This window comes from Octodon degus, unplaced genomic scaffold (genome assembly GCF_000260255.1).
Source record: "Octodon degus isolate 3935 unplaced genomic scaffold, OctDeg1.0 scaffold00003, whole genome shotgun sequence".
NCBI classification, from domain to species: domain Eukaryota; kingdom Metazoa; phylum Chordata; class Mammalia; order Rodentia; family Octodontidae; genus Octodon; species Octodon degus.
In genome coordinates this window covers 36,678,241-36,699,474 of record NW_004524579.1, presented here as the reverse complement: position 1 = coordinate 36,699,474, position 21,234 = coordinate 36,678,241, and the positions used below count along the sequence as shown (strand labels likewise).

General features: G+C 44.2%; 1 protein-coding gene across 5 annotated transcripts in view; it reads right to left on the bottom strand.

The window, feature by feature from the left end:
* Nucleotides 1-21,234, bottom strand: part of Nedd4l (neural precursor cell expressed, developmentally down-regulated 4-like, E3 ubiquitin protein ligase) — a 342,174-nt gene that overhangs the window by 185,928 nt on the left and 135,012 nt on the right. The window contains exon 1 of one of the 5 annotated variants that reach the window (XM_004623692.3): nucleotides 7,822-7,940. The exons of 3 other annotated variants lie outside the window; for them this stretch is intronic. The gene's annotated coding sequence lies outside the window, so the exon portion shown is untranslated. Of the gene's footprint in view, nucleotides 1-7,821; nucleotides 7,941-21,234 lie in introns of those variants that run through there. One more of the 5 variants, XM_023715300.1, reaches the window with a different exon arrangement.

The following is a 21,234-nucleotide window of genomic DNA, read 5'->3' as shown; positions in this document are numbered from 1 at the left end:
TTTTTTTTTTTTCATTTTGCGCCATCCAATTTCAGAGTTGGAAAAATTCCCTTCATCTTATGAGCAATTTGATCTCTTCTCTAGCACGGGTCAGAGCACCTTCTTGCTTCCTAACATTTACATAAGTGACCTTCACAGGAAGACATACAACATTTACAAAACATTCTGATGCTATGAAAATTATGGACTCTTTAACTGAACTTAATTTTACAAAGACTGACTAAAGCCCAGAAACATATCCAATTGATCTACATCACAACCAATCACCAGTCAAAGAATGACAAATATCTATAAAGTGATGAGAATGACACTCATGTCACTAGGTCCCTACAAAGTGACCTATAACAGTTTGGGAGGCTGAGGCAAGACAAGCCCATGTTTCAGGCCAGTCTGAGCAATCTAGGGGAATTTGCAGGACTTTAATACTCCTCCTCCCCCCACTCCTAGTCCCACCGGGACTTAAGAAGACCCTGTCTCAGTAAAAAATAAAAAGGTCCAGGGTCGTAGGTCAGTGCAAAGGCTGAGTCTAAACCACCGCAAGACAAAACAAAGAAGAAAAACATTCATGGACCTACACTAATGCCTGTGCAACCCATTGCTGAATGTGCCCGGGTGCAATTGCTGGTGTGCTCGGATGAAACCCATAGTTGCTATTAGACTGTCAGCAAGCTGGGACTTATTCTATACTGTTTTATAGTCCACATAACCAAGCTGCCACATATATGCCATAAGCGAACTAAATATACCAGAAATAAATGAAACCCGATCAGCTAGTTCTAAATGTATTAATGCCTATCAAAGGTAGAAGCCCTGGTTAACCTAGTTAATAACATTAGCAAGGCATTGTTAACTAAAAAGGTTGAAAAAGAATTTTTTTTTTTTTTTTTTTTTAGTTTTTTTTTTTTTTTTTTTAAGTCTTGAGGATTGGACCCGGGGCCTTCACTCTGGGGCACACACCCCAAGCACTTTTTTTTTATTATTATTTATTTTGAGACAGGTCTTGCTAAGTCACTAAGTTGCCAGGGATGGGCCCAAACTTGCTACAGCTTTGCCTTCACCTACCAGAGTGCAGGGATTACAGGCACGCACCACCACATGCAGCAAGGGTGACTTCTTATTACGTCATTTGCTAAAGCTAGCAATTTGTGTGGCTAATAGCAACTGCTTTTTCAGAGTAGTTGCTCTAAAGTGGATACACTTAAACCATGTTGATACAACTTGAACAAATCTTTAAACATTTTTAAACTTTTTAATTATGCCCTTATAAACTGCACTACACAGTTTGTAACATTTTGTTTATTGTTGTTTATTTGTTTTGAGTCAGAGTGTCTCTATATCTTCCAGGCTGGCCTTGAACTTACCACATAGCCCAGGCTACAAACTCACATAGATCCTCCTGCCTCTGACTCTCAGGTGCTGGGATTATAGGCATGCACTACCATGCCTGGCCACAGCTGCTATTTTTTTAATGTTACAGTTTTAGGGTCTGATTCACCAATCTTCTCAGACAGTCTGGCGAGACTCAATTTAACTGAGAGATCAACTACCAAGTGGAGAATTTCACTTAATATATATATATATATATATATATGAAAAAGAATTTGCAAAATGTTTTTGCCAGTCATAGTTATTTTAACATGTACTAATTCGGGTGTAGCTAACATAGTTTAGAAAAAATATCATGTTTTGTAGTATAAAAATGTGTCTTTAAAAAAAGTATATTTTCTAACACTACACGTTATTATGCTAAAATCTTACCTACAGAGTGCTGAACCTCACCATTTGACCTATAGATTTAGATTACTACCACTTCCCCAAAACTGGGTTTGGAAAGTTGGCAATTAAATAATTTTTATTATGACAATAAATTTCATTCCTTGAAATCATGTTAGCTGCTAAGGCAGTCTGTGAATAAGGAATAATTCATAATTAAGGCTGCAGTATACATTAAGGCCTCATATCATCAGTTAACAACATATGCTCACATGCGCAGGCACACACAGTACCACGGAGTACCACAAAAGCAAGGTGTGAAACCAACAATGCTCAGAAGGTGGTACAGAGACCAGCAAATATTTTAAGGCCCTTAGCCTTAGTGATGAGAAAATGCCAGTAAGCTACAACCATGCCTTGGTATTAAAGAGGAACTACATGAGCACAAGCCCTGCCCACCCCAACCTGGGGACAGGCAAATTCCCTTTATAAGCAGTGTAGTGTTGGTAGATAATAAAAACTATGCAGAAGGATGTGTGCATAAGCTATCTCCACATCACTTCAATACCTGATACAATGTAAGTAATACATAAATAGCTGCTCACTATACTTGTTAAGGAATGATGACACAGAAAGAAGTCTGTACATGTTTGACACAGATGCAATTGTTTTTATATGTATTTTCAATCAGAAGTTGGCTGAATCTACAAGAGGTTGACTCTGTGGATGTGGAACCTGTAGCTATGGAGGGCTGGATATAAACACACAAGGAACAATGGAATACAGGAAGCTAAGGCACTTGCCAGATTAGAGAAGCACATATATCAGGGACAATCTGAGAAGGCTGAAGGTTATATTGAGTGTATAAAGCAGAAATGGAAGGCATACAACCTAATCAAGGCCCATAACCAAAGAGATCAGCTCTGAACCCCTGCAAGGGAAAGCTCAAGGAGGGACAGGGACAAGTGGACTGGAGGGGTGCATCAGGAGAACAGTGGAAAGGAGCCAACACCACCCCTGATATGAATCCCTGCTGCACCCATGCTAGGCCTGCATTCCTCAAACTTGGCTGTGCAAATGAGTGACTGGGAATCCAACTAAACAGAGGGTTCCAATTCAGGACCTGTGGGACAGAACCTGACGTCCTGTCTAGCAAGTCCCCAGGTGACACTACCAGTACATGGATCATACTTTGAGTAGTACTTCCCTAGAGGATAGCCTGGCCAAAGCAGGCAGAAGGAAGGAAAGTTTAACAAAAAAGAACGTATCTCCTGGGGACAGGAGGCAAGAGACCTGGCTGGTAACTCTCCTGTCATTTCCTGGGCTTCAGCTCTTTCTCTACAAAAGAAAGATGACCCCATCTCTAAGTCTTCTTTCTAGTTTTTACAACCTGAAGCAGGAAAAAAAAAAAAAATGATCAGAAGAGCTGCCTCTAGAGTGATGGATTAAAGAGCAGGTCAGAGCCTGACAGCCTACACGTCTTTAAAACAAGAGAGGAAGAATTTGTTTACGTCTTCTAGAATACCTAACCAAAAATACAAAATGACATATGCCCAAGGGTATTTATTGCAAGACAGCAGACAAGCCAGAGGACGAGCCAAGTGTACATGAATAAGGGCATAACATACTTTACTACAGCTACAAGAGAGCCAGCTTAAGCCAAAGGAGAGTGGAAATGTTGGAAGAAACATGGTCGAAAACCTGCTTGCCACAGGAACTGCCACAAGGACACATGCGATTCTTCCCTATATAGTGGTTTACCCCATGTGAAAATGCAGTCCCACGTAAAGACCAGCAGCTTTAACTCTTATATGGGTTCAGCCATACCACACTTGCGTGTCATAAATCAAATGAACAAGTCTTCCTTGGAGAAAACCTAGAGTCTTCCCAAATACTTTTCTGGGAACTAGTGTGAACCAAAAGTACATTAGCCATAATACCATTCCCAAAGTTAGCTTAACTTAATTAAGGAGTCAAGAAGTAAATGCATAAAATATTAACACTGAAGACTTCAAAGAGGAAGACAATAAAAGGTGTCATACTGAGTACATGATTAACTGAAAGTGAATTAATTAAACAATAAAGTTCCCCTGAGAGCTGAAACAAGGGAGCAACCATGTCACAGCAGATTAAAAAAAGAAAAGTGAACCTTTCTGGGCTAGCTTCTTTCTCCCTAGAGGACAGGTGGCAGAGCAGGCTGACTGAGATCTCATTCTCTTTCTACAGTTCTCATTTCAGCCTCAACCAGCCAGTGAGGCAAGAAAGCAGACACATCCCCGTCCCACCCCATCATCAGGGTGAGAAAGCCTGCCCAGGCCACGGAGGGTCCCCAGGCAGCAGCAGGAGGAGCACTCTGCTGAGCCTCCCGCTCCACAGGCCAAGGTAGCCTCCTTCAGGTCACTAAGGGAGGAAACTGCCATGTCAGGGCTAGGAGCGAAGCTCCACATGGAGCACTTCCTAGCACTTACGAGGCGCAGGATTCAATTTCCAGCACCTGCAGAAACAATAAAGCAAGCAACTACTTAATTATTTAGCTATGCTACTATGAGGCACTTTGCCAACAATCTGAACTTGAGATATTGTACTACCCCAAACCTGTATAATTCATGTGTCCCACTAATTTGTTAATTCAACTGAGTCTTAGAAGAAAAAAATAAATGAAGAAAACCTTTCTCTTAAGGACAGGCTACTACCAGATTATAAATCTCCCATGAGATTTCCTACTGCGCATATCCCTTAAACAGTTTCTCACTCCTGCATGCTATTTTGCATTGGGTACCTGTGTGGTGGGTACCAGCCTGTGTATTTCAGGTATTGGGGCAGCGTCTGGGCCTCTCCCCCATAGATGTCAGTAACAGCACTTGTCTGCCTCCCACCTCCAAACTGACAACCAAAAATGTCTCCAGGTGAAACCACTGGCGGGTGGGAAGCAAATTACCACTGCCTGAGGGCTCCTGCCTGTAAGCCATTCTGGACGCCTCGAAACACAAGAATCTGATATGGATTGGATGACTATAAAAAGCCTTTTACTGCATTATATAAACTAGCATTTGTCCCCCAAAACACAAAAGAAACATCAGTGCTCCCCCTCAACTGTTACGAATTGGTGCTTTTTAAAGCAATAAATGCAATGCAAAGGTAGACGTCCCTGGAACAAGGAGTTTGAGCCAGAAGTCATTCTTTCTCCAATCTATCCCACAATTCTAAAATAACCATCTGATCCTATAGTCAGCAGCCAAACCAGCCACGCCTGAGGCAGAACTTGGTCTGGGAAAGGAGCCAAAATAGACAACTCATGACCACTGTGTGACCTGACCCACCCACACCCAGCCCTGAGGACCACACTATGCAGGGGTCACTCTGTCTCCTGGACACTGAAATAGTCCCCAATCTCTTAAAAAAAAAAATAAGATCAAGGAAGAGGAAAGTGCAACAAGGATGACTGTACATAACAAATATTTTAGGCTAATGTGCCCAGCTTTCTTATACATCACTGTGCTTATTTTGTGGGTGTGGATAAAGAGTTACTTTTCAATACTCAACAGTTAGACAAGATGTATAAGTTCTGAAAGGAAATCTGAGAAATGGCAGGTTGTACAGTCTGACTTAACAGCTATATTTAAAACTGTCCCTTAACAATCATACAAAAGGACATTTCTAATTTTGGGGGCTATGAAATCTATTTCTCATCTTTTATAGGCATCCGGTGAACTCGCAGAAATCACCAGGACCACATATCTAGGTTAGAATAAAAGGCTGGCTCCACCCATCCTACAAGCCCCAAGGCCATCCAGCCAGGTCTTCATTATGCATGGGCGCCAATGAGTGTCCTAGTAAGAGGTAAAGAGAGCAGGTGCCAAGGAGACTGAAAGACTCCAGGCAGTTACCATCTGCAGCTGGGAGCCATCAGTCACCCACCACCAACAGCTAGCAGGAATGCGAGGTCACAGGCACCCTCGGGCAGGCTTGTGAGAACAGCCATGGACTTCAGGGACCCCCAAGCCACCTGGAGGTCTCTGCTCTGTGGGCTGCTATGCTGCTGCCATCTTCTGCTGCGTATCTCTGGTTCCACCTCATCTGCTTGATGAGGCACCAAGGGAAAGGGCATACAAACAGAGAACTGGCTATGCCCGGTTCCTGCAGGTAGACAGGTGGCTGGCAGTCCCAGGAGTGGAGGACTGTGGAGTTCAACCTGTGCTGTCCTAACCAAGCTCAATGTTGAAATCAAGACCTAGAACCATTTGCATTCAAGATCACTAATCAGGTGCTCAGACCTCTGGGAGGAGGCAAGAGTTCAAAAACTGAATCGATGCAGCTGCCAAGCATACCTTTGGGTCATTTTGGGAGAAGGGCACAGGAAAGACAAGACAGAACAGAGGAAACAAGGGCAATGGGGTGGGGGGCACATTGCTTTCTTCCACAGCTACATTTAATTCCCTCTGGCTTATGTTTTGTTCTTCCTATTCCTTTATAAGGTATGTATAACTATCACCTCATGTGCAAAGCAGTTTATAGGCAAGGAATTATACACAGATAAGTTTTGCAAATTTTCTCTCATCAATTTTCTGTTCTCAGTAGAAAGAGTTCCTTTTTTTTTTTTTTTTTTTTTTGGTGGAACCAGGGATTAAACTCAGGCCCTTGTGCTTGCCAGGCAAGCACTTATTCTACTGAGCTATCTCCCTGGCCCGAAAGAGCTCCTTTTAAAGTGATGTTCTAGGCTCTACAATTTCAAGTCACTAACAAAAAGCATGGCATGTCTCTAGACATTCAGCACAACAGCACACGATTTTCAAGCAAAACCAGAGGTCACCATCAAGCAAAGGGAACCTGAAGTTTAATTTCACGTGTTACAAGCGGCCATGGCTTTGAAAATTTCTGACATGCTTCAAGTAGCTCCACATGTACAGGGTTCCTCCTCTCCACCACCTCCTCCTCCAACAATGAATAAAATCTACGCAAGTCCTTGTCTCAGCCTTTGTCTGATGCAGTCTGAATGCTTCTCACTGTCCACGAAATACCCCCCCAACTGCAAGCAATGCCCTGGTATTCCATTCCGTATTACATAATTCAGTGCTCCTCAAGTTATATATTTGCCATAGACCATGACCGTGACTGAAGTTCAAAACAAAATGAAACAAGGATAAAAGGAAGACCACACTAAGGATAAAAGGAAGGCCACACTATTTCTGCCACTGAGATTAACATCAAAGGGAGTTTATTCCAGGCAATTAATTGCCCCTTAATATGCATCATTTTTAACTCAAGAGTAAAGAAAATATAAGTGGCAGTGCATATTTTCTCTTAAAAGCAATAAAAGTTTACATGTTCGGATACCAAGGAATATGAGAAAAGACAATGAAGAGTGATACAGCCATCGGGCACATCATTTTCCATTTTTAAAAGTTCCTAACTTAGAATCTATCCATATAAGAGCAAAACGACTAAATCTGTGTGAGCACACGTGAAAACTGGAGTTAGGAGGCATGTGCAGAGTCTGCCAAGTATTTCCTGTAAAGGTAAAACAATGAGGAAGGTGCATGTGCGCCCTGGGAGGCAAAGCTGAGACAATAAGGAGGTGTACCTGTCCCATGGTGACTCGAATAACTCTACCAGCTATGCTTCAAATTGGATAAAATATGTAATGGAGGCTTAAAAGTTAAAATAAAAATTTAAACAAAAGATGTGTCCTTACTTCACCTGGGGTGTTGTACCAAATTTCTGAACTGTGTGTGACAGATCTCTTCACTGTGTCTATTTTTGACATTTTTAGGAACACAGAGATGACAAATGCAGTAATTATTCAACGGGGGTGGGGGAGGGGCGTCAGAGCACGATCTGTGTAATAACTTTAGTGCATTACCCTGGAAAGGTTTCAAATAAGGTGGCACAAAACATATGAATAATTTAAAATTTTCACTATATATCTTTTGAGCTTTAAAGCATGCAGACAATGTTTAATGGACTTATTTTAAAAGCAAGTTCAAAGATTCCCCTCAAATTCTGCCACATTCAGATTACAGAAACTAAAGCCATGACAACAGCACATTCTCTCGGTACTGCTGGCACACATCACGTAAGAAGGAAAACACAACCTCTGCGGGCACCTACCAGATTCCCGGCAGGAGGACCTCCAGTCTACAGGAGCGAGAGAGGCAGGCTGGCCTAAATGCAGGCTGTCGTCTGTTTCCCGTAACAACAGCAATAGCGGAAGAGAAATCCTGGTCTCGCCTGTTCTGGGACAGGTGATCAACAGCCAGGAGCAGGCGGAGGGAGGAGCCTGGAGGGGCGGGCTCTGTAGCAGCCGCTGCTGCCCAGGTAGGGCCTGGGCTGCCACCCACTCTGGTACCTCAAGCTGTGTGGGGCAGGCTGTGCTGAAGCCTGTGGGCTGCAGGCTGTTCCTGATGCCTGCCTCTCTCAAATCAAGAGCAAATTCAATTGCGGGGAAGAGAGTGACAAACGGCTCATCAGAGGCAGCCCAGCCAAAGACTATAGGAGGGACTTTGTGGATTCAAGAGACACACACAGAAAACAATTCGAACCACAGTCCCACTACACCGCCCCCGCAGCAAAACAGCAGCGAGAAAGTCAGCAGCCGTCTTACAGCAAGAAGTATGTTATGTGCTCCAGCCAAGAGACCGTGGACCCTCAGTTACCCCCTAGCTAAGCCATCCACAATTCCCCAAAAAATACATGTTTCCTGTATGTTTACTTATGCCAATGATAGAAGGAAGAATATTCACTGGAATAAAGGATCCCCTCTGGATACTTCCATTTGAAGCAATTTTCTATTGCTGCCTTAAATAAAGAATGGACCTAAAATTCTTACCCGTCCAGCTTTGGATTCAGTCTCCACCAACTTACTAGTTTGGGGACATGAAGGAAGTTCCTGAGTCTGCCCTGCTGGGCTTCCTCCTCTGCAGAAATGGAGCCCTGAGATGTCCTCCTTGCCCTACCCTGAGCAGTCTGGGAGGCCAAGGGTGCCCTGCAACCCGACCTTCTGCACGCAGCGTGGCTTTGGCCCCTCTACATTTACTCACTTTTCAGGAGACTGTAGCTCTAAAATACAGTATTGTCCTATGTCAGCCACAGTGACCCCTCCCTCTTTCCTCAGGTTAAAAACTGAACAAGGGGATGGGGAGGTAGCCCAGTGGTAGAGCACACATCCACCAGGGCATGTGCCTAGCAAGACCTTAGGCTCAATCCCAGCACCATCAGCTAAATAAATAGCCCAGTGCGGATCAACCAGCAGCAGATGTTTCTTCTACTTCCCCTTTTACCAGTTTCTCCAACAGGTGAGGGAGGTCACTTCTTAAAATCAGCAGTACATAAAACAGTCTAAGAGATGGATCCCAAAGCCTACCAGGGATGGTAAGTTACAATATGATGCATGCCTCTTTGAAATTTTATGTAAATTCTCATTTCATGTCCACAGACATGCTCATGTTTCATGAGCTGAGAATGATGAGGAAAAGAACTGACATTTAATTGAGCTAGATCTTTTTCTTTAATGCTTCCTTTTTAAAAGCATTCATTTCTTATAATGGGAATGCATAACTAGCTAATAATACACCTCTTTCATAAGAACAACCCGGTGAGGAGCTACCCATTCAGTGCTGCTCTGATAGAGCGATTTTCCACGGGAAAGGGAGGCCCAGCCCACTGCCTGGGCCAAGCAGCCGCCATCACCATCTGGTGGTGGCTTTTGTGTATTGCAGTTACGAGGCTTCCACTGCCTAAGCACTCCCTCCAATAGGCAGCCTGTGGATTTCTTGCCTCACCTGTTATTCCTTCCTACCAGATCGTCTTTCCAACCTTTATTCTTTCCTGCAGTCTTAGAAGTCTTCTGCTGTTCCTTACGCACCTTGTACCCCCCCCCCACCCAACATCTCCCAACACACATGGAGAAACCAGAAGCCGAGAGTTAGCACATCTCCAAGAGCCAGCGCTGTTGAAAAACACAAAACACGGGCTGGAGAGATGGCTCAGTGGTCTAAAGCACCTACTTAGAACAAGCTTGGCAAGGCATCAGGGACCGCGGTTCAATCCCCCAGCACCACATGCCAGCCAGCCCCGCCCCCTGGTGGGCTGAGCTGGCCACACACACACACACACACACACACACACACACCTCTCTCTCTCTCTCTCTCTCTCTCTCTCTCTCTCTCTCAAATAAATAAAAATAAAAAAAAAAGAAAAACACAAAACAGGCAACTTCGGCCAACTTCGGCAGTGAAGGGGCCTGCTGAAGTCCTGGGAAATGGCAAGGGAGGGAGAACCAGCCTGGATGGGCTCCGGGAAAGCGTTCTCTACCGCTGGAGCAGAAAAGGTGCTGGAAATCAGGTCAGAAACAACGATCCCCCAATCAGATGACATTTGGTGCAATCTTCAAATCTGGCACATCCTTAGTCAACATGATTGGCCCAGACGGCTCTCAAAAGTCATGATTCTAGCCATGGGGGGCAGGTGGAATTATGGAAGGATGAGAGGGCCAAGGGAAAAGGAGAAAATTCATATTTAAGTGATGTCTACTCAGATGGCCTCTTAAACTGAGCTAGTTATTTCTGAGAAAATTCTAGGGGGAAGAGAATATGTACGAGTTGTATGGACAGGTGATCAGCTGTGCTACAGCGGCAACCTTGCCCCATGCAGCAGCAGCATGACTTTGGAGTGCACAGAAAAACAATGCTGCAGGGTACGATGATTAGAATGTCACGATGCACAAAAGTTCCTGTCTCTTACCGCCACTGTCCCAATATATTATTTGAAACACTACAGTATCATTTCTATTTTGTTTAATTTTTCCCTAGGAAGACCCAACTGGTAAATCACAGCACCTTCCCATTGTGTGCACACTGTCATAGAGAAAACAGGCCTAAGAAATAGCTCATCTGCAAAATAGCTTCTGCCCCACACACCTTAACCCCTGCACTGGTCTTGCTTTCTTCTTAGCTGCTGTGCTTTAAACACCTTTGCAAACCATCCCAAGTGTATACTCAATGGCTCACCGGTGGCAGTACTGTAACAGAACACAATATCTAACTTGAGTTGTTTAAAACAATCACATAGTACCAGCAGGCAGATTGAAAACACTTTACACATTTAAAAGATCCTTTAAGTTTAAAAAAAAAAAAAAAAAAAAAACCTTGGACATAGGATGAATGCAGATTAGCACATGAGGATAAATGCCGGGAGCCCCAATACTCCCTAGATAGGGCTCATCTCAGGGTCTTTCAACATGAATGGATGCTGCCGACTTCCAGTTCCTGTGGCTTCCATCACCACCAACTAACTACCCAGCAGAAAGTAATGGCGCTGTGTTTGGTAGACAGGAAACAAACGAAACATGCACACATTGAAAAGCCTGTTGGCAGTCCAGGAAGTCACTGGAGTGAATGGCAAACTGTCAAAGGGCTAACATGAGTCACTAAACTGGATAATTCAAGAATCAGAAGCCCTGAGAACTTATTACCCTCTTTGTTTAATACAGTTTAATGCTTTAACCTTTCCAAAGTCAACAAGCATATCGTAAGAAACTTCCCTGCCACTTTTTCCTCTTGTTATAAAATAAGCAGTGTACTCTGCAAGCCATCAATAACGCCCCAAAACCAACAAAAGATTTATGATGGTCAACAACGGACTTAATCTCTTGTGTTCACAATGCCCACAAGTTCAGGTGACAGCTCTGTGTCCTATAGTTTTATGATTCAGGCTAATGCATTTAGGAACACAAGCTTGAAAAGTCAACTCAAATGCGATGTCATCATTCAGCACTACGCTCCTACTAAGTAGTATAGTGGCAACAGGGTGTCCAGATGGAAGGCCCTATCAGGGCTTACCTTCTATTGTCCACTGTAGTTTGAATTTTCTGCAGTCATCACTATGTACAATTTAGTCCTTGGGCTACACACCAAGCTATAGCTAATGTGAGCCTTTCTCACCAATAACATTTGAAACAGCTATAGAATAAGGGCTGCCTTTCTTAGTACCTTAACAGTTATACTGGAGCCAACCTTCAGAAAGCCTCAGTCTAGGGAACTTAGCTATAAAAAAATAGAAGCAGCTTCTGAATCCTGATAAAGCAGCCCCTACAGTCAGGCCCCTGTGTTCAGAACCTCACTCACTGCAACACAATTCTGAGCATGTTTATTTCTTAGCTTCCCATTACAAGGATTAGGCTACTGAGGCAAGCAACATGACCGGTTTCTCTATGGAAACTCAAACACGCCACAGAACACAGAGACAATACACATTTCATTCATATAAACGACATTTAGACATTTCCAGCATTGCAATAATCTGTGGTCCATTCAAAAATCAATTTGGCCTGAAAGCTCTGTTCAATGCCTTCCACTTGAAGGTAGGAACAGGATTTATATAATGGGGGTAAAAGGTCAGTGCCAGGTAGAAATCATAGATTCCTACTATGTAACTTTATATTTAAAACTAAAATAAAGCTTTCTAGTTATTACAAAAGCAACATAGACTTAATATGCTTCTTGGCCCTTTAGGTAAGATCAAGTGTAGCAATTCATAAATTCTTCATAGAAAAATGGTGCCTGTGTATGTAACTGTGTATGTGCGTGCGTGCGTGTGTGTGTGTGCATATTTAAGTGAAAAAAAAACTGCAATAGGCCCCCATCACTGAAGTAATATTGCTAATACATTCATTCATTAATAACCCTTCAGAGCTTCTTTTACTGTGTTATGTGTTTCTCACAACTAGGATCAAATTATACAAACCAATACACAACTTACTTATTCTATGGTACAAAATAGTTCCACATTATTTATCTGCAACATCTTTTAATGGCTTTATACTATTAGACACATATCACAATTAAATTTAAGTTTGTTTCAGCTTTCTCAGTGCTTTATCCTTACAGTTGATTCTTCAGTTCTTTGTCTCTCTCTCTCTCTCTCTCTCTCTCTCTCTCTCTCTCTCTCTCTCTCCCCTCCCTCCCTTTCCCTCCCTCCCTCCTCCCCCCCTTGGTTCTTTGGTTCTCTCTCAACATACAAGGATATGATATCCTTAGGTTGACCTCTGTGTGTGTGTTACATCAACAGACAAGCACATTTTTCTTTTCACATTTATTAGCACTAAGCAACATATTTATTGAAGAAAATTTAGAAATAATGAAAAAGAGTACTCATTTCTACTACTCAAATTAATGCGAATAACCTGTTGTGTACCCTTTCCAATCTTTCTGAGTTGTAACTCTTATCTGAAATCCTGTGGACAGAAAGTATTTTGGATTTCAGACTTGGGGATATTTGCATGTGTATAGTGAAGGATCTTAGGGAAGGAACTCAACTCTAACCACAGAATTCATGTGCGTTTCCTGCACATCTTATGCACTCTGCCTGAAGGTAATTTTACACCATTATTAGTAGTGCACCTGTCTTTCGACTACTGACTGACTAAGTGGTCCTGTGAGGTCAGGTATAGAGCTGACTACTTGGCACACCATGTCAGTACTCAAAAAGTTTCAGACATAAACTATTTTTTTTTAAATGTTGTCTAAAGGTATAGTTGGCTTGGTTTTACTGGAATTTTGATTTTTTAAAAGAAATCCATACAATTATTTCCCATTAAGTTTAATAACACAAATTATTAACAATTAATTTAATAGAATAAATACAAAATAAAAGGTACTTCACTTTTATTGTACAACTCCAAGCAGAGGACGGGGTGACCTAAGGCCAGCAGAAAGGTAGGACACGCAGGGCCACGAAAAGAGGTCCAGGTGCTCTGGGGTACTTTGCTGCCCCCACCACACTTTGGTCCTACCACACTGCCTTTAAAGTCACCCAGCTGTCATTAGGTACAACCTGTGGACTCAGTGAAAAGAAGGAGCCAACCCGCTGGCCAATGAGGAAAGTACGCTAGGTGCCAGGGAGATGGGCAACACCCCAGGTCAGCATTTAGTCGTCTTTTAGGCCACTGAACTTGAAAACTACCAACTCCTTATACTAGGACCCATCAGACAACCTCACACAGAACTTGGGACAGTCTACAACTTAAGCCAGTTCAGCTGAGCAGCTGACGCATGCCCAGAGCAAACCAAGTCTTTCTATGTTCCTCCAGGTCCCTTTCACTACAGCATCTTTGTTGGGAAAGTATTTCCTTCCCCCCTTGTATTATTTCAACTCTTCTGGTGTAAAGGTCACTGCCTGTGGTTCTGGTTTGGGTCACAATGGGAGAAGAAACAATCACCAGAGCATTCCAGGGCTGTGGTGCAGGTAGGAAGCTAGCCAGACAGGGCTGAACTTTAAGGACAAAAGGGCCTGTTGCCTTTCAAACAGCAGCAGGTTTAGAGGAGAGAGAGAAAGGCAGCACAAATTTGACGTGGGCTTTGTGAAGTCTAAAAATAGGCACTTCAGGCAGAATGGTTTCTTTAGAGAACAATTTTAAAGATTCCTAGGAGGTGTCAGCTGCTTACTACATATCAGAGGATAAAGGCTTTCCCGGCTGTCAGGGGATAGCAAAACCCAGTGTGGGGCCTGGGACCCTGGACAGGTGAAAGAGGGCTCTTTTGTTCAGAGTCCTGCTACATGACAAAGGGGCCCTGAAGGTCAAGACTTGGTTTCTGGACAGCAGTGATGAATGGGGAGCTAAGAAATATCTCCAGGATCTGCCTCGCCAAGCACATAGACTGGAGAAGTATCAGGCCCTATAATCATTTTCATTTGAAAGATAATGAACTAACCACTTGCAATACTAATAAATACTAATGCCTTTTGAAAAGAGCAGGCTTCTAATACCAACAAGTGTGTAGTTGTTTTATTTACACTTTGAAACACAAGGTGTTCAGGACAGGGAGGTAGGCGCAGGAAACTCCCCACCCATACGGTGTCCTTGGGAAGGTCAAGAGTAGAGACACCAAGACCAGAATTACAGCCCTGTAGAGCACAGCAGCTAAGATTCAACGTGCCCCCAACACACTGGAATACAGGGCTGGTCACAGTCTGGGCCCAGTCTTGCCTAGCGCGCCCTTGTAACCTCAGGGCCTGAGGGTAACAAGCAGCCTAACTCTGTTTCCCCAACTGTGAAGACGGTTCCCTCAGCTGCACTGGCTCTGGAGCAACATCCTGCAGCAGTTGGCTTCTGAAACTCCCCTCTGGTTCTACAGCAGAGCCAGGCTTAAGAGCTGCGGGCCCCGGGCTCAGCAGGCACGCTCCAGGTGCACATCTGAACATCCTCTCCTCTGAGACTGTTACATTATCCTAGCTGAAAGGGGGTAGGGACCCAAGAGAGAAGAGGAATGCTGATGTCTGAACACACCACTCAGCTGGCTTTTTTCTTTAAAATGGACATTTCTTTTCTAATCTTCTGAGGCTGCATCAACCAGGCAAGACACACCCTCGTTTATATTTCACTTTGCATACACGCATCTGTTGGATGAGCTGACACAGTTGGGAGAGGTGGGCCCATGAGGGCATGTGTTGGTCACTTGCATAATCTTCCCAGATTGCTTGGGGCTTATAGACACGCTCCAACAATAGTTCAAGGGTAGGTGTTTCCTCTTCTAATGTCAACAGAGAGTGTCATCAAACTTAATTTTGACATTTTGATATTTCTTTGGAGTTTTAATTATTTTTCTTTCTTATCCTAAGTGAGACTCTCTCATTATGCTTAATTGACGCTGGTATTCCCCTTTCTCTGAATGGCCGATTCTCATTCTTGGATGGCCATTTTTTGATCTTTTTATTGACTTTTAGATTATTATATATTAAGGAATGTAGCTCTTCTATGATATAAGCTGGGTGGATTTTCCCAGTTTATCATTTTTTTAAAGGAAATTTTGGTTTGAGTTTTATTTTTGCTACACAGCCTTTTTCTTGGCTGTATTCATCAGGCTGGTCACTTCTACTGTCTATGATTCATGTTGCTGAAATAGAAACACTTTAATTCTCTCTCTTGAAAACTTAGGGCCGGAGAGATGGCTCAGTAGAATAAGTGCTTGCCTGGCAAGCGCAGGTTCTTGAGTTCAATCCCTGGTATCGCAAAAACAAACAAACAAAAACCACCTTAAATTTGGTGGTGTTCTTAGTTTTAAAATGTTTGAAATGGAAAATCTATCACCCCTTTTTTGTGAGGTAGGGAGTTAGACTATTACCAGGCCTGAAGGACAAAGAAGGGGTGGTCCAAACTACCATGCTGGCCAGTTACAGAAAGAGGCAAACACTTCACTTCATTATACACTTGCAGTCTTTGGTGAGGCTTCAAATCTAAAGCTGTGCCCCAGAGCACACTAATACGCAGTGACACGCTACGCACGACCCTTCTGCTACCTGGCCACCTGGCCATCTAGGTCCAGAGCAAGGCCCACTGTATTCCTGGCTGCCACAGCCTATCACCCAATGATGTCAGCAAAAGAAATGTTCTCTAAAGACCTTCCTGGCTTGGGCTGGGGCCTAGTTTAAATTAAAAAGTTATCTTCCATAAGTTTCTTAATGATGAAAGCCCCTAAGAAAACATTGACCATCTGAAAATCCAGATAGAAGACATTTTACAACTCAGAAATCTTTTCTAAGTAAAATGTCAGTAAGTAGCAGAATTATCCTGGTTGTTCTAAAGCCCAGGAATAACTTTTATGCACACCAAAAGGTATCTAAGCTTGCACTTTGGCATAGATTCCTTTGCGGCCCTGCCCACCTTGCCTGAAGGAGCCAATCCCTACATATCTGCTTCACCGTAAGTTCTACCTATACTTGTGCATGACCATTTGTATGTCTTGACTGAATTCCTTCATCAAAGGCATAAACCACTGAGGACCTGGCCAGGTCAGAACGCTGCTTCCCTCTAGAATCAGGTCCAGCAATGTGGCTAACTTCAGGCTCAGCAGCAGAAGCTGACCATGAAGTAAGCTGTGTTCAGGCTACACACTGAGCTGGTGTCACCTCATGCCCACGGCCCCACCGGGATTATATTAAGGCCTCATCTCATCCTGGAAGCATCTGCAACGCTGTGTGCTCCATGCTACCTGAAACAGTCTCTGCACTAGGACTGTAACACAGGCCAACCCTCCCATGCCAACTGAGAATATGACCACTGGGAACTCCCAACCCAAGCCTTCGTGCTCCGACACTTGTGGGCTCACTATATACTTCCTTTAGAGAACGGTCAGCTCTCAGAGGAACGTCTGTGAGCATCTACCATTCAGAACATGGCCTCAGGAAGAGCTAGCCATGCCCTGAGCAAGGCCTAGCGCCACATCAAACCACCCTGGGTGGGTGCTGGCAGAAGCCAAAGCCACGAAGAAGGGAAGAAGGGGACAACAGGAGAAGGAGAGTACATCCTATGGCCTCAAAGCCTTCCTCCCACAAGATCCAACCCCACCACACAGTGGCTCTCGGTGGAATGGTGCCACAAGGCCAGACATTTCCACTGGACACCTTCCTCCCAACCCCTGCCAACATGCTAAATCCTTAAGGTTGCACAACACAACTCTACATTCTTAGAGAGGTATTTCTTCTTTTATATCTTTTTCCTGTAACACTTTTTATAATTTTTTTACTTGCTACGCAGCTCAGACTCATAGTGATCCTCCTGTCTCAGCCTCTCCAGCACTGGGATTACAGGCATGTGCCACCATGCCTGGTTTCAGGGTGACATGGCACGTGGTACTGGGGATGCAATCCAGGTTCTTGTACTTGCCAGGCAGGTGCTTAGACCACCAATCTATCTCTCCAGCTACCTATAACACTTTTGACACCGAAAGTTAAAATAAAGTTAACTGGAAAGAGGATGTAAGTTAAGTAAGTAAAAATGATTTGAAATTAATGACATTTCTACCTGAAAACATCAGGCTTAAAATATACATTTTTTTGCTAACTCATGGTACACCAAACTCAATGCAGATAAATTCATTCTGATGAAACAATCTGTGATGCAGATTGCAAGAGACAGCCAGCTGTGGAGAACAGGCCCAGGAGAGCAGTACAGAGCTCTAACCAGGTAAGATGCACAGGAAGAGCTCTGTCTCCATGGTGAGCCAGCAAGCACAGGTGAGGAGCTGTGGTAAGCCCAGGTGACAGTGTTCTCTTCCCAGCTAGACAGCTTGCTGAGGGTGACGCAGCCTGTGGGATCCCAGATTGAGGAAAGCAAAAAGATACAGCAATTACCACCATGGCTGTCACACTCCGAGCAGGCATTTGCACTGAGGGTGGCCAGCTTGGTGCAGGCATCCCCCACTCGGAGTGCTATTTCTATGGAAAGATGCATTCCCTGTGGCAACCTGGTGGCCGGTTGGGGGGAGCCAGGGTGAGGGGGTGGGAAGAGCCTTTTAAGACAGCACCCTCTGCAGGTGGCCCAAGACTTAGTGGTAGGGGAATGCGCTGGGCTGTGGGGACACTGTCTAGGGTGCTCTTCCTGCCCCCTGCTTTGCACAGTGCATGGAACACTCCGAGATGTCACATAATATCACAACCACTGCAGTCACTTCCACCAACCAAATGAACTCTGGGGACAGACTCCAGTCAACCCTGCTTGCCGAGGATCTCAGGAAGGGTGATCTGCCCCTCAGCACATTGGCTTCTCAAACCTTCTTGAACAATACGCAGCCATAGAGGAGGCCAAGAACAACCAGCAGATGTGTGCTATGACCTAGGGATATTTCAACAATAAATTTTGAAATAAGGGCTGGTGAGATAGTGCAGCAGACTAAGCACCTGCTCAGGCAAGTGCAGGGACCGGGGTCTGATGCTGGGCACCACATGCCATGCTGGTCCCACCCTAGGGCACACTGAGCCACCGAGACAGCGTGGTGGTGCACACCTGTAATCCCAGCGCTGGAGAGGCTGAAAACAGGAAGATCACTACATAGTTTGAGCTACATAGTGAGACCCTGTACCAAATACATTTTTAAAAAATCTGAACTAAAAACAAGTTCAGTTGGGCATGGCGTATGTTTCTCTAGTTCCTGCACTCTGGTAGGCAGAGGCAGAAGGGTTCCAAGTTTGTTCCCAACGTGGGCAACTTAACAACTCAGCTAGACCCTACTAAATAAATAAAATAAAAAGGATCTGGGGATGGGCTTAATGTGAAGGCTTTGGGTTAAATACTCAGTTACCACAAAACAAACAGTAAGACCCTACAGTGTGGCCCTCGCCATGCCCACACAAACACACCAACAACACAGTGCCTGTCTTCACCCATTTTATGCTACTGTAAAATGATCCCCACATCTGCCTGACTTATAAAAGACAAAAGTTTATTTTTCTCGGTTCTGAAGCCTACGATCAGGCCTCCATCATTTGAGCCCAACGAGGAACCTTTCCACGGAGATGAACACTGTGGCTTTGAACAGCAGAAGGCAGACAGGCTGGAGGAGCAAACCCCTCAGCGCTGCCTGCTACAACGGCCCCTGGCCCCACGCACGAGTGAGGAGCCCTGCAGCCCAGTCACCTGGGAAAGAGTTCTTGCTCCCTGACGCCATCACACTTCCAGCACTTGCACTTCAGAGGGGACACATGCAGACCACAGCTGTGCCCAAAGGTCCAGCTAAGTAGGCTTGCAGAAGAGGGCTGAGAGGACATTTCTGTCCCGCCCGGGCTGTGTCTCCTGAGGTTTTCCCAACTGTATGCATCATGTATCTATTACACAAGCAGGTAAATTTCTAAGTTGAAAAAAAAAAAATCCCCATATGCCATTCTTATTATCATACTGAAAAGAGATTTTTCAACATGCTGCCCTCTGGCACTGCTGGTCTCTTCTGAGAGACAGAGGCACAAACTAAATCCCTCTTCCTCTAATGGACTCTTCGGCTGTTTTCCTTAGGATGTACATTCCTATTGCATCAATCCAACTTTAGGCCCTACTCACAGCACTTAAAACCTCACCAAGGACAACAGCGGCATTACTGGTCGCCACTCACTATTACTAGGAACTCTGTCTGAGATTCTGCTAAGAAAGCCTCCGATGACCACGGATGCTCAGCAGCACAAAATCAAGTGTGAGGAAGGCAAAGGGCAGAGAAAGGAAGGCCTGAGAGGATTCCCAGTCAGGCCCTGAGCCTGACGGGGTAACTTGGGTGGCATTCTTCTTCTGCAGCCCCTGACCACCATGCTCAGCCTGGGTCACCCCTGTTTCTGCCTTGTGCTCTCTGGCTGTCAGGCACAAGGAAATGTCGTTTCATTTAAATAGCACTTTTGTTCTCTACTGAGATAGTTTCAGGATTTTCATTTATCTGTCCACTTTGGAGGCCTGTTTTCTTCAGAGGAAGATATCTAAAGAAAGTAAAGAGGACCGTACATTTTTTTTTTTTTTTACAGTGTCTTGGCATCTTCATGGGGTATCATGTGAAAACATTCTCTCAGGAAAATAAACTACCTTCTGATTAGAATAAAAAGTAAGTATTAAAAATACCGGTTCCACCAAAAAAAAAAAAAGTATCAATGCCTAGGTGTTATGGTTTGTGTCCAACTGTCCTCCAAAGCCTCATGCAGTCATGGGGTGGCTTCTAGAGTTCCTGATTAATTCATGATCCAATGCTGGCATTATATGGGTGTGAGCGCTACACCCGCCCTGGGGTAGGTAATCTGCAGTACAATGTGCGGAGGGAAGAGAGGCAAGCTGCTGCTGTTGCCGCTGCTGTCCCTCCCTGTGCCCCTTTGCTCTTTGCTGTATTCTGCTGCCACGAAAGGCTGCCCTCTGCCATGCCACCCTGCCTTGGAGCCAGTGATTATGGACTGAGACCTGTACTGTGAGCTAAATAAAACTTTCCTCCCTTAATTTTAGGTATCAGGTATTTTGTCCCAGCAAAGAAAGAGAACTGAGACACTAGTTCACAGGAGAAAGCTGTAAGAACTATCTTACCAGCCCTGAGAATAAATCTTAATTTCTACACAGAAGGAGGGGAGACCTTTATTCTAACATCTAAAATGAATATTTTTCTCCCCCTCATTTCTATCTCACTAAAACATGCCGGGTTTTCCTCTTAGTTTGGTTTTTGTCAGGTTTTGCAGAGAATTAAGGGTGGGCAAGGAAGAGGAGAGTATTACTGTAAAATGAGCAGACAAATCACCCTCACCATATTTCCCTATGGACGATTTGGAAGGTACCCATAGGTGGTTTTAAAATCTTTGTTGCAACATAATTTAGTTTGGCTGTCTGGCCAAGATTTCTTCTACCAAGAGGTTGTGTGTGTGTGTGTGTGTGTGTGTGTGTGTGTGTGTGTAGTCTCACTATGCAGCTCAGACTTGTAGTGGTCCTCCTGTTTTCAGCCTCCCCGCCGCTGGGATTACAGGCATGCACCACCACACCCAGACTGGGTTGCTAGCTCAGTGCACCCGGGGGCAGGTCCGGCACACCACGTAGTACCCACCAAAAGTTTTAAAAGGACTTCTCCCCATGTACCTTCAGTAGAATTTTAACAAAATACATACAAAAGAAAACAAAATTAAACATACTAAGGAGAAAATTAGCCAAACTTGTATCTGAAAATATAAATTAAGCCAGGCATGGTGGTACACTTCTGTAATCCTGGCTACTTGAAAGGCTGAGACAGGATCTGAAGTTTG